Raw genomic sequence first — 13,645 nt, 5'->3', positions numbered from 1 at the left:
GAGTATTATGCCTCCATCAGAAAGGATGAATACCCAACTTTTGTAGCAACATGGACAGGACTGGAAGAGATTATGCTGAGTGAGATAAGTCAAGCAGAGAGAGTCAATTATCATATGGTTTCACTTATTTATGGAGCATAACAAATAGCATGGAGGACATGGGGAGTTAGAGAGGAGAAGGGAGTTGGGGGAAATTGGAAGGGGAGGTGAACTATGAGACTATGGACTCTGAAAAACAATCTGAGGGGTTTGAAGTGGCGGGGGGTGTGGGAGGTTGGGGTACCAGGTGGTGGGTATTATAGAGGGCAAGGATTGTATAGAGCACTGGATGTGGTGCAAAAATAATGAATACTGTTATGCTGAAAATAAATAAATTTAATTAAAAAAAAAGAACTCTTCCACTTATAAGACATAAGAGCTCAGAGCACAGAATTGAACAAGTGTCCTATTTGTGGTAGCCTGGTACATTCTGCTGCCTGGGAGAGCAACTGTGAAGTGAGTGGGATGGGGATGAGACACTGCGTGCCCACGGGGTCTCTGAGTAGAGCGGGGTGAGGTTGCTTGGGAGTCCATCAGTAAGGTTACGCTGTCTTTATATTGACTGAAAATGCTTCCACGGGCTCTCAAAAATTAGTCTGCTTTTAAAAATAATGAGCATGCTAATAAATAAGCTATCAAAGAATGGAAAGGCAGTAATTGGGAGGGTGGAATTTAGAGGTCAAGCTCATTAGGTGGGACAGAAGCAGTGTTTCATCAAAAGAATATCATATGTATCAGATTCTAAAGGAAGGAAGTGATTGAATTTTATGCAGGATTCCATAAGGTGGTTCCTCTTTTTCTATGGGGTGGTAAGGTAGGAAGAGTAATTAGTGGTGAGTAGTTGAGAAGGGTAACAAGAATCACCATGCTTTGGGGGATGCCTGGGTGGGTGGCTCAGTTGGTGAAGCATCTGCCTTCAGCTCACGTCATGATCCCAGGGTAAATGGGATTGAGTCCTGTGCTGGCACCCTGCTCTGTGGGGAGTCTGGTTCTCCCTCTGCCCCTCCCCTGCTGGTGTTCTATCTCTCACTCTCTCAAATAAATCAGTAAAATCTAAAAAAAAAAATCACCACCCTTGTGAAACAGGAACTGCCATTCTTAGATCATAATAAAGATCATTTATAGAGGGCTTCTCTGTCAAGCATAGTATTAGGGACTTTACATCAGTTATTGACCTTCAATCCTACAATAAATCTTGAAAGTAGTTATCATTTACCCCATTTTAAAGAAGAGAAAATTGAGACACAGAATGTATAAACAGCTCACTCAGGACCACACAGATAGTGGCAGAGTTAAAATTCAATCCCAGGTCTGTCGATCCCAAAACCTGTTCTCCTAATCACTCTGTTCAATCCTGCCTCCCAAATAAGTATTCTGTAGTCATAGTAACAATGTGAGAGTAAAGAAAAACTGCTTGTGATATGATGACTTCTACTTATGAAACCTCTCATGACATATGATGTAAGTACATGGCTATGTAGAAAGAAAGGATTCTAGGAAACAGAAAGATACTAACGGTAACACTTTATTATTAATGGATATCCAAACTGGAAACATTTTGTCAATTTTTAATTTTCATGCTTTGTCAATTTTATTTTAACTAACAGCTTGTATTGCTGTGTGGATTAAACTAAAGATTTGCATGTTTTTTGGGGGGACGTTAATCATAATATCTTCATGAGAGGAGCTCTCATGTTAACATTTTAATTTTGCAAATTAGATAGAAACTAAGGTACAGAAAGGTAATAAGGCTCTGCCAAGTTAGACAAGGACGAGACTGCAATCACATTTTATTCAAGCCTCTTAACAGTGTTAACTGAACTCAGTCTAATTAAAAAACCCTATGTCAATACTGATGAGGGAATCAGTGATCCAAATAAGGCAAGCCTGCCTCTCCACTAATTCTTTATACAGGAGAAATCTCTTGGAGATGATTCATGGTGTTATGCAATTTTTCACCTGATATGCAGCTGATTATTATGCAATGTCTTAAAATTACTTGGTTCACTTTCTCAAGATGTGGTTCCTAACTACTGTATTAGTTTCTGTGAAGGCAGAAGCCATCTGCTCTAGCTCACCAGGGTATACTCAGCTCCTACTACAGGACCTGACATAATTATTTATTGAAAGCATGAATCAAACAGTTCCCGACCACATTTGTGTGCAGGACACCGAGGCTATGCGTTACAGCGTCTTGTATACAGTCTGTCAGCATATCCTGTCCACTCTCTCTTCAAAACATATCTAGAGTCCAACCCCTTCTGGCCACTTCCACTTTAGGGCCCAGGGCTAAGCCACTATCATCTCTCACTGGAATCGAGCAGATCCTCTCTCATCTCTCTGCTTCCACACTTACGTCAGCCCCTTCAGTTTATTCGCAACACACCAGCTGGAATGACACATTTCGAATGTCTGTGCTTCAGCAAGAATGGAATGCTTGGTGCTGCAGCAACCCTGGGGTAGGAATCAGGAGACCTGACTTCTAGATCTTCATATTCCAGCTCTATGATTGCGGTCAAGTCTCTGAACTACTCTTGACCTCCATTTCTTCATCTGCAACATCAGGGATTTGGACCAAATGCTCTGAAAATATCTCACAGATCACTAATTGTACATGATTCTGACGTAAAATGATGGGGGAAATGGCTATCCAATTATTGATGTTTTGTAATTATATATACCACAGTCAGCGTCAGTCTTAACACTTAATGGTAGATTATTCATTAGAAGATGCTTAAGTTTACGCTTGAGCTCCACCATGTATGGAAATAACTTTTCGTCAGCCACATTAGATACAGCTATTTTTGGGTGCATGACTAATGTGTACAATTAACATAGATCTTGCATGAGACAGAGGCAGAAAGTCTAAACAGGTGAAAAGCAGAACCAGGGCAGTTCCTGCTCCTGATGCTTCTATTTGACAAGCTGTCAACGTCTGGGTGTCAGAGAAATCAGGGTAGGCTTGCCCATCTTTTGTGACAAAGAAACGTTCATGACTGGGAAAAACAGGGAACAAGATTTTCCTTCTGAAGACTACTCAATGACAAGGAAATTACATGTAAAAGAAAATAAAGAAATAATTAATATAAAAATAATCACCTCTATGAAGAACTCATAAAACCTAAGAATCTCAAACGAGACCACTGTATATGGCATGATAATGCTGTCAGCAACGACATGACTGAATTATAATTATTGAAAAATTTCCCTGGCTATTAACTTACTGGCTTTACTTAGAAGAATATGAAACTAACAGCTTTTTCTGGATACCTTTATATTTAGGTTTGTTGCTCTGATACATTTCTCATCATGAAACTTGCCATGTCAGTGTAATTCATTTCAAGAATGCTAGCTTTTATCTAAATAGCTTTATGGCTAAAAGTATGTTTATATCAAGCTTTTATTCTGAGATTTTTGCTTTTAGAGAGTAGACAAATTCTCCAAGACAACAACTTCAAATGTTTCTACATCTGCTAGTTTTGCTGCAGTTTTCTTGATCTGGAGATTTTCTTTTCTTACAAAAATCTTTCAAAGGGAAGACTGGATAAAAATAAAAGATAAATTTAGAAGGTTTTTAAAGTCACTTTATATGCAATTCATTTTATAATGTAATAATTGAGAAAGATAAACCATACTCTTTCTTCTCTTCCATTCTGAAACATCTAGTGGGACATGATTTTGAGATTAAGAAAGCAATACTGTTTTTATCTAACAGAAGGGAAAAAAGGACTTGGTGGGAAGTTATTCTTTTTTTTTTTTTTTTTAAATTCTGTGTTTGCAGCAGGAATCAAATCATCATTATGCTATCAATTTAGATGGCATTTTCCAAAGTCCTCTCTGAAGTGCCATGCTCATCTTGTAAATGAGAAAACTGAGTAAGAGAGAGAAAGCAATTTATGCGATCTCAGATACGAAAAATTAGATTTCTACAGGGCCTGATGTGTGCTAACACTTTTCCAGAACTGGTTGCCTTAAATGCACCTAGATGAGGTTGGACTTGATCTCAGCCCGGTGCTGTGGACATTTGGGGAGTACAGTTGGAGGAAAGATACTAAGAATATCAGTGAGCTGCCGTATTGCCAGACCCTGCATCAGATGCTCCACATACACCATTATCACAGAGAGTCAAAGCTCTTACCCAATTGCAAAAACATGTGTGGGTGGGGGAACACAAAGGAGCAGAAAACACAGTAACCTTAAAAATACTTTTATAGCAAACCAAGAAGTGGATTTCACATGGATGTTTCTCACAGCTGACATCTGATAAAAAAGGAGGTTGTGATACTAAAACTCAACTACATGAAGGATCGGTTCAGCAACTGGCTAAGGTAACATGGTCAACGTGTTGGCCTTGTGGTACTCCTCCTCAGAGTACACAAAGGAATTCTTTAAGGAATTGGTGAATGTGTTGTATTAAGTGGAAACCTCTTTATGTAAATTAGATGTTATCCTAATTATTGCTTCTCTCAGTCAATCTCTTGATTGAAGGTAGATAAATGATAGTTGGAAGTTATATTTTCCAATATGTGTTTTGGAAAACTAAGCCAGTGTGCTGTAGGGATGATACCTTCAGAGAGATACACTGCACCTTGAGGCCACTCCAGATTTATGATCATTTAGAATTTTTCACTTGACCACTGATTCTCATGCTGACTGTCACTTGAGAATTTGCAAAGCAGATTTAACATGGTAGGTACCTACAGTGGCCACATAAAGGAAACATCAATGTAGTGGCTTCCTGTTGTGTCAACTTAGCAAAGCGGGGAACTATGTGTCTCAGAATTCCCTTCTCTGTATGGTTCGAGCTAGGGCAGTCCACAAATCAATTTGCATGAATTTTGGAGAACACAAGGGAGGAGGCAGCCTGGTGCTCTGAAGGCTGGACCAGGAAGTCACCCAGCGCCACAGCTCACACACATTGTCACTGCTCTGCAGCTGGGCCCGCAACTTCGGCTCTCCCAAGTCCCAGACCAAGAGTCTGTGAACTTCCACAGTGGAAGGCACCATCTGCGTTGCTAAAGTTGGAGGCAGGGTTCCAGTTTGGACTCATGGGTTCAAGTTTATCTTGCTCTCCCTGGCTTCACATCCAGATTTTCTTCATGGCCACTGGCTCTGCTGAAGCATCTGAACCAGCTCCTTAACTGAGTGGGATCTATTCTTCCATATTACTTAGTGCTTCTTCTTCCCTGATTAGACCCCAACTGATACACTCATTAATGCCCAAAGAGGACACATGTTTTAGTCCTAGAAAGCTTTCTGACTTGCTCATCAGAAAGTAAATTCCCCTCCATGTAGATAAATTAATTTTTTTCCACATGGCATTAAGGATAATTACTATGTGCCCAGCAGAGTGGAAAAAAAAAACTTTATACACAATGTATGATTTACCTGTGAAATAGCTAGGTTAAGTAAGTAAGTATTATCATCTTTTTACTGATGAGAAACTGAGGTTCAGAAATGTGTTTTGTTTATACAGCTGGCTTCAAGCTCATGTTGTAGAAGTACAGCATGATTCTCGGCCGTCTAAATTGTAGAAAAGGCAATTCTCTTCTTTAATGCTGAGCCCTTTTACTCAGAGGTGGTTGGATACAAGAACCACTATCTCAAGGCCACTCCAAATTTATGACAATAAAATAAAGTATAAGAACATAACTTAATCTCCCATTTCTTACAGCAGGAAAGGTTGCATCCAGTTAGTTTAAAATTATTTATATATTAAGAAAAGGAACTGAAATACTGATCTATTTCTCAACATTCCAGATGGTTTTGGGTTCAGGTCTGTTAAGATCCTGTTCTTGGCCTAACCTTGTTATTTGCAGTGATGTTAAAAAACAGATTTAGCAATACCATTTAGAACTGAGACTCTAGGGGCACTGGGTGGCTCAGTCGTTAAGCCTCTGCCTTCGGCTCAGGTTATGATCCCAGGGTCCTAGGATCGAGCCCCACCTCGGGCTCCCTGCTTAGCAGGAAGACTGCTTCTCCCCCCCCACTCCCCCTGCTTATGTTCCTTTTCTGTCAAATAAATGAATAAAATCTTAAAAAAAAAAAAAAGAACTGGGACTCTAGGTTGAGTTTGTGTACTTTGGCCCACTGCCAGTTGCTGTCTGAGCCAAAAGCCAATGAAGGGTCCACGGAGGCTGCAAACAATTTAGCACTGTTCTTGGAAAAGTTTTCTGCAAGAAACTAGAATGTAAAGTAGTCATTAACTTTGCCCTAAACTTCATTCTCATATAAGATATGGGCCAAGAGACACAGACATGGAGTTAAGAGGAATCTTTGTATGACATTTAGGTATACAGCAAATCATTAGACTTGTACTGTGGAATCAGGATGTGCTAAAACAGTCCAAGGGGTAATATATTTAGGAGTTGGGTGAAGAAAATAATGTGATATAGATTATAATTCTTCAGTCGGAAGAGGCTTTAAAGAGTTCTAGGGGTAAAATAGTTTTATCTGGATTTTCATTAAACTTGAGATGTTTGATTAATGAGTTATGGTGGTGAAATAATGTGGTTAAGATGATTATGGGAGCAAAAAATGCCTACTGCCAACAGAATATGAAGATATTTTTCTGAGGCTATAAAGCTGGAAGACATAGGCCTATGATATGAGAGAATGAGGCTTCTTTGATCTCAGTGATCAAGGAAAGTATGTCCCCAAATATTGACCTTAATAACCAAGCCAAAGACTTCTCATCACAATTTAGTTTCCATTTTATTTTTTCACAGGGAACAAGGAATTAGTAATCATATTCAAACTTAATAAATTTCAACTTAATAAATTCCTAATTTAATTCTTTTGAGTCCTGTTTTGCATGATGCCTCAGTAATGAAGCCAGATTTTGTGTTTTGCTTCCTGGCAGCCATTATCTAACCAGGAACTAGCTGAATGAAACCCATATTTGTTCAAACATGAAATGGAAAAGATGGGCTTCAGTCTAAAGTAGGGCGTCTTAACAGTTTTTGAGTGTGGCCCCCTAAGACACACCAACAGATTCCACGGCCCATTGGTCCCCACTTTATGACTGTGTAAGTACTGTTGGGTATGGATGATTCAGAGTGTCATTTCTGGAAAATTGTGAGTGATACGAATCACAACATGCTACACGGTAAAAGCAAGCAACCTCAAACAAACGAAAACCACAAGTGATGAAGTGTAATGGTAGTCTATAATGAAAACGAAACAGCAACTGAAAACTACAGATAACTTAAAACAAACCCTAATGACATATCATTATAGCGTTCCTCCTGAAAATGGTGGGAACCTGAACCATCTACACTTGTCTTGTGCAGTAAGAGTGTGACTGCACTGTCAATTGCATGGATACTAGACTTTTTGGAGAAATAGTAAACTAGAATATTTGGTAAACTGTATTAATGCATTATTTTATAATTATTCAATTGATAGCTTCTTAAAATCAATAGTAGGTTATTAGTAAGCAGTATCTAGTCACAGATGAAAATGAAAATCTGTGTAATTATGATGTCTCATTTGCACATAAGAATCAAAAAAAGGACTTCATTTCTGCATCAAGTTTCACCTATTAGGAACACTTTGCCAAAGATAACCTATATGTGGAGAGTCACTGCTCCAGTAAAATGGCCCAATAGGAATTATTTTCACGATATGCAGGGGTTTACTAAATTTGACATTAACACTCTAGAAACAATCAAGTCATCCATAGGAATCAGAGAGTACATACAAATATGAATACAACAATGTTTACGATGGATATCCAACATGTCTGCAGGCATCCTGATCAAGAGAAACATCACATCACAGTGTACTATGGCTGTTCTCCAAGTAGGTAAATTCAAAATGCAGAAAAAGTGGTTGTTATAAATAACAGTTAGGTCAGAGATGGATTTTTTAGCCACTAAAATTTAGTTTCATCTTACTGTCATTGATCCTGAAACAATGGAGCCAAGTTGAGCAGTGATTAGACAAACCAACCTTCATGACTAGATAAATTTAATTATAAATGTTTATGTCCTGAAAAATACATCATATTTTGCATCATTGTGGTAATAATAGCTCTGTCTTCTCTAATTGATGGTAAAATACTTATGAGTAGAAATGGCTTTATTCACCTACAGATAGGAAATTTGGAGCCAGACTGCTTGAACTCACATTTCAGAGTGAGTTTGAAATGTGAGTTTTCCTTACTTGTGGTCACACAGCTAGAAAGTAGCTTTCTGCTACTTTCTAGCTGTGTGACCACAAGTAAGGCAAACTGTGTATTTCGGTTCTGCAAAACAGATATAATAACAGTAGCAATCTCACAAGGTCAATTTGAGGATTCAGTGAGATTATGTGTATAAATGTTTAGCAATAGGAATTTAGTAAGCAATCAACAAAAGTCAGCTACTATTAACAGCAACACTTGCAATATTATTATTAGTTAATATATATTCCACAGCACTTAGACTGGGCTTTACGGATGGTCGAAACTACTAGAACTGCTATTTAAATTATGGTTTCTGTTTTTTTTTTTTTTTTTTTTTTGAGAGACAATGTAGTATGCAAAGAGACAGACTGCTAATGTTCAAAACCCAGCTCTAGGGCACCTGGGTGGCTCAGTGGGTTAAGCCGCTGCCTTCGGCTCAGGTCATGATCTCAGGGTCCTGGGATCGAGTCCCGCATCAGATTCTCTGCTCAGCAGGGAGCCTGCTTCCTCCTCTCTCTCTGCCTGCCTCTCTGCCTACTTGTGATCTCTCTCTGTCAAATAAACAAATAAAAACTTAAAAAAAAAAACCCAGCTCTATCACTTACTATTTATTTAATCCATATGCCTCAGCTTCCTAATCTATAAAATGGGGTTAACACTAGCACCTTCTTCATAGGGCTGTTATGAGGATGAAATGAGTTAAGATTTGTAAATTACTTAAAAGAGTATCTGTTTCATAATGTTCGTCTACTTGTAAAATTTTAAAAATGTCTTTTAACGGCTCCCCACCTCCTTCTTCCAGGGGTTTCACCAAAAATACCTTCACAAGTTGATGGGGATGGCTAAAAGTATTTATAAGAAGTAGAACAACAACTGAATGTTTGCCTTTATATCCTAAATAACTAAGACAAACCACATAAGTGTTAGAATGTTATGAAAAGAGTATCCAGATTTTTGAACACCTACTCTAAATCTGTTTTGAATAAGCCATCTAAAATTACATTAATCAGTTTATGAAAGTATACCTGCATGTTGCCTGGATTCATAATCAAATTTTGCTTGTTTCGGCATCTCAGCATATATAGCATATAATTCTGTTTATGAATTTAGCTTAACAGCTTTAATGTGAGAACAAGTTGTCATATGTGTATCTTATTAAGAAAAAAGAAGACCTGAATCCAAACATTCTTTACCTAAAAACTTTCATCACTACATTTGAATTTCTGTCTCCCTTTCTCTCCCTGCAACGCTCCCTCCCTCCTTCTCTCTCTCTCTCTCTCTCTCTCTCTCACACACACACACACACACACACACACACACCTGCTGCCTGCCTTTTCTTCCTATGCTCTCAAGGTCAGATGAGGGCTTTGGCAGCTAACAACTCCTGCATTTTCAGACGGAGAAACAGTGAGTAGGTAAAATAAAATTATTGTCTTTTGAAAAATACCCTAACATGCTTGGCTGACAGGTATATCGTGACCTCCTTAGTGAGATGGCAGTGATAGAAAGAAAGCAAGTATGAGCTGGAACTGAAACTGAGCTGCAGTAGAGGAGGCGAGGTGGGGACTGACGGGGAGCTAATCCTCTTGCCCTAGTCGCATCTGTAAAGCAGAGAAGTCTTGTAAATCACCCTGATAGGGATTATGGACATTGGGGAGGGTATGTGATTTGGTGAGTGCTGTGAAGTGTGTAAACCTGGTGATTCACAGACCTGTACCCCTGGGGATAAAAATATATGTTTATAAAAAATAAAAAATTAAAAAAAAAAAAAGGTGCAAACTGGGACCTGCTATGATAGGAAGCCCAACATGGTAAGTGTAAGTTACCAGGTACTTCCAATACCCTTTTAAATGGGTGGGTAGCCAGTGGTAGGTTGCACATGGTCTGTCTTCTGTAGCAGTAAACCAAGCCAGATGCTCCTTGGCAGAACTGCCAGTATGGGCAGGGTTCCGATTATTGGAGTGAAATGGAATGTTAATCGATAAACCAAGGAAGAATTTAGTTATATTGACTAGATAAACATGACAGAAGATATTCAGAGTCTGAGGGCTCTCCCCAGGCACATGGGACACTGAGCCTATTGTAATAAGTTCCTGGCGATTTCCACTATGATTACATTCCAACTGAAGGCCTGTTCGGGTTGGGCACAGCATGGAGGTAGCTGTTTGCAGGCTGAGGACATCAACTGAGAGATGGTGGGAATGACAGTGAGTTCGTGTCACATTCACTCACTTATTCATTTCTTTGTCTTATATTTACTGAACATTTATAAGATACTATACCTATATTAGGTGTTGAAATAGAGTGCTGAACAAAATGGAAAAACTTTCCTTTCTTGTCATGAACATGGACATGTCCTCCCTACTATGTATAAGGGAGAAAGACATTAAACAGATAATCACATAAATAAGTCTATAATTACAAACCATAAAAAAAGTTTTGAAGAAAATATAGAGGGTGCTAACAGACTTAAACAGGAGAAGCTATGAAAAGCCTATGAAACTCAGGACTCAATCTTCAGAGTTTTCTTCCACTGAAGTCTTAGTCCATTAAAATTAGCTGTGTGATCCAAAGGAATAATTGGTAAGAATGTTTAGTGGTTCATCATGAAGGTGATTAAATATTGATATTGATCTTGTGTTTTGGAACAATTTAATATAAGGAAAAATCCTTTAATTTTTAAACTAGGTGTGCATAAACAGATTAAAAAGCGAAGAATTCCTGTGAAATATAAGAAACAATCATTTAAGCATATGTTGTTTGGTCTCCAAGGTCCAGACAATTTTAACTATAATACTCATAGTCTGAACAATATATTATGCCAAAGAACTACTTGTGCTTTATAACAGCAGCAGATCTATATGTTTTTCTGAACTTAATGAAAAATAGTAACAGAGCAAAAGAGAAATCTGGGTGCAAGTTAATCTAGATACCGAAAATGTTCTTAAAATCAACATATGGGGAGAAGGGGGTGGGATTATGGACATTGGGGAGGGTATGTGCTTTGGTGAGTGCTGTGAAGTGTGTAAACCTGGTGATTCACAGACCTGTACCCCTGGGGATAAAAATATATGTTTATAAAAAATAAAAAATTAAAAAAATATCAACATATGAAGGCACATGCTTCTTAAAGTCAAGTTTTTTCAAAATTCATGCAGTTAGTCATTAAAGCATGAATTCATTTGTGTAAGGAATGCCTACCATGCATAGAGAAGCAGGGTAGAGTGCAAAGACCACTCAAGTAGGTGATCTGGGTTCTAGTCCTTACTCTCACACTTTTTTGCAACACAGCTCTGCATAAATCACTTCACCTTTCTGAATTTGAGTTTTGTCATTTGCCAAGATGGTTGTTGTGAGGTGTGAAGGACAATCAGTGCGGAAGCTCCCTTGATACCTGTGAAGATGTTAAGTAAGTGCAAGGCTCAAAAGGTCCTCAAGGATCTTAGAGCCAAGTGAAACCCCGTTTTCTCTTTGTGAATATTGGCTATAGGCATTTGAACATTGGTTAGGCATGTACTTTAGGGCTAACAATTATTTAGCTTCCTTTATTTTTTTAAAAAAGATTTTATTTATTTATTTGACAGACAGAGATCACAAGTAGGCAGAGAGGCAGGCTGAGAGAGAGAATGAAGGAAGCAGGCTCCCTGCTGAGCAGAGAGCCCAACGCAGGATTCGATCCCAGGACCCTGAGATCATGACCTGAGCCGAAGGCAGAGGCGCAACCCACTGAGCCACCCAGGTGCTCCCATTTAGCTTCCTTTAAACCGGAGAATAGAGTTAGAAAGTGTCAAGCCTTCTACTCTAGGATTAGCAGATCAGTGTTACATGGGAGGACTCTCCCCAGCCCCGACAACTAATGATATTCCTTACTGTATGCAGTTCCTCTGTCAAAAGCTGAGATAAATATCATCTATCTGGGAAATGCCTTCTTACAGACTCAGGTCACATAATACAAATAGGGAGCAAAAGCAGACTGGTTTCTTTCTTAGAATAATCTAGAAGTGAAGCTACTGGACTTGGTTCTTGATACATGTAATGAAATAATAACCTTCAGGAAAGTGGTAACAATTTATACTCCTCTACAATACTCAATTCTCAAGATATTCCTCATTACCAGTTTGATTCACCATTTACTATCTTCCATAAATTAATAACTCAAATCCACAAGATTCATCTATTTTCCTTCCTCCTACAGTCTACTCCTGTCCTGATGTGCTTGACAAGATGGCAAAGGCTGAGTGTTTAAATGTGCCTTCAATGGCTTACTTCTCCTCTTAGGATAAATCCAAACCCTTTAATAGTTTATATGCTCTGGGTGAAGTGGTTTCTTCCTCCTTCTGCAGCCTCATTTCGCACTACCAACCTCCCTCTCAAACAGACCACCTGTCCCTTATGTTTAGGTCTTTGTTTGCACAACATTACTTATGACTGGAGCACCAGATTCTAGAGGGAGCTCAGTATTCAGACAGAATTTCTGACTAGTGACAGCAAAATTGGCCCCCTTCATACAGCTAAGAGTACTGATTTCAAACTGACTACAAAATGACTGTGGCAAATACAATCATTTGATTTGTTAGTCACTTAGGGGAGCAGGTTTTGATATGGGCACTACCTCTTAGAGAGAAGAGGCTTGGGGGGAATAGAGAATGAGGACCTAGAAGAGCTCATTGCTCTCCTACTTCCACCCAAATAAATGGAAATATTTTTCTACACTCTAGTTTTATGAGAGAGCTTTAGAATAGCCAAGAAGAAGGTTTAAAATATTGGCACAGAAAAGTAACTCAAATAGGAGCTATTTATCTTTCATACCTTGTATACCTAGATGGTACACCTTCTACTGCATTGACAGATTAAGCATTTTGATACTGTGATCCAAATTGCTTTAAAACTTGCAATCCATGTTTTTCAAGGGCTCCTAGTAAGATGCTATCATTCCACTGGCACAAAAAATTCCCTTTTAACCAAAATGGTGTACAATGGGTTGATTTTGTCAGTTGAATGTTCTGGCTAACAACATTCTCAACTTCCATACTGTCACTATCCTAGTTTCTCATCATCTGCCTGGCCTGGGCGTAATGGCTCCAACTTTGATCTCAGACCTCTTGCTCAGTACTCCTCAACATAGAGATCCAATAGGCCAGTCTCATCATTTGAGTTCCCGGCTCAAAATTCTTCAATAGTGCTTCTTTTTCTTCTTTTTTTAAAATCACTGCTAGAAAGAGCCTAAGTATTTGATTATAAAACTCCTGATCTAACTGCAGCCTACCTCTCTAGGTCCATCTACTACCCCTTCCCCACATGCTTTCCCTCAATTTTTAATGAACTGGTCACTCTGAGCAACAGGAAGCTTCTGGAACATACCAAATTCTTATACATTTGGGGCGTACTTCCATATATCTTCCCACGCTACTCATCTTTCCCTCTTCACCCAAATACTCC

At 38.7% G+C, this 13,645-nt stretch overlaps 1 protein-coding gene across 5 annotated transcripts in view; it reads right to left on the bottom strand.

The window, feature by feature from the left end:
* Window positions 1-13,645, bottom strand: part of CNKSR2 (connector enhancer of kinase suppressor of Ras 2) — a 282,747-nt gene that overhangs the window by 69,297 nt on the left and 199,805 nt on the right. The window lies entirely within an intron of this gene.

Source organism: Mustela putorius, unplaced genomic scaffold (assembly GCF_011764305.1).
Source record: "Mustela putorius furo isolate JIRA1106 unplaced genomic scaffold, ASM1176430v1.1 tig00003836_pilon_pilon_pilon, whole genome shotgun sequence".
In the NCBI taxonomy this organism is placed as follows: Eukaryota; Metazoa; Chordata; class Mammalia; order Carnivora; family Mustelidae; genus Mustela; species Mustela putorius.
The sequence above is the reverse complement of the archived record's forward strand: the minus strand, read 5'-3'. Positions and strand labels throughout refer to the sequence as shown.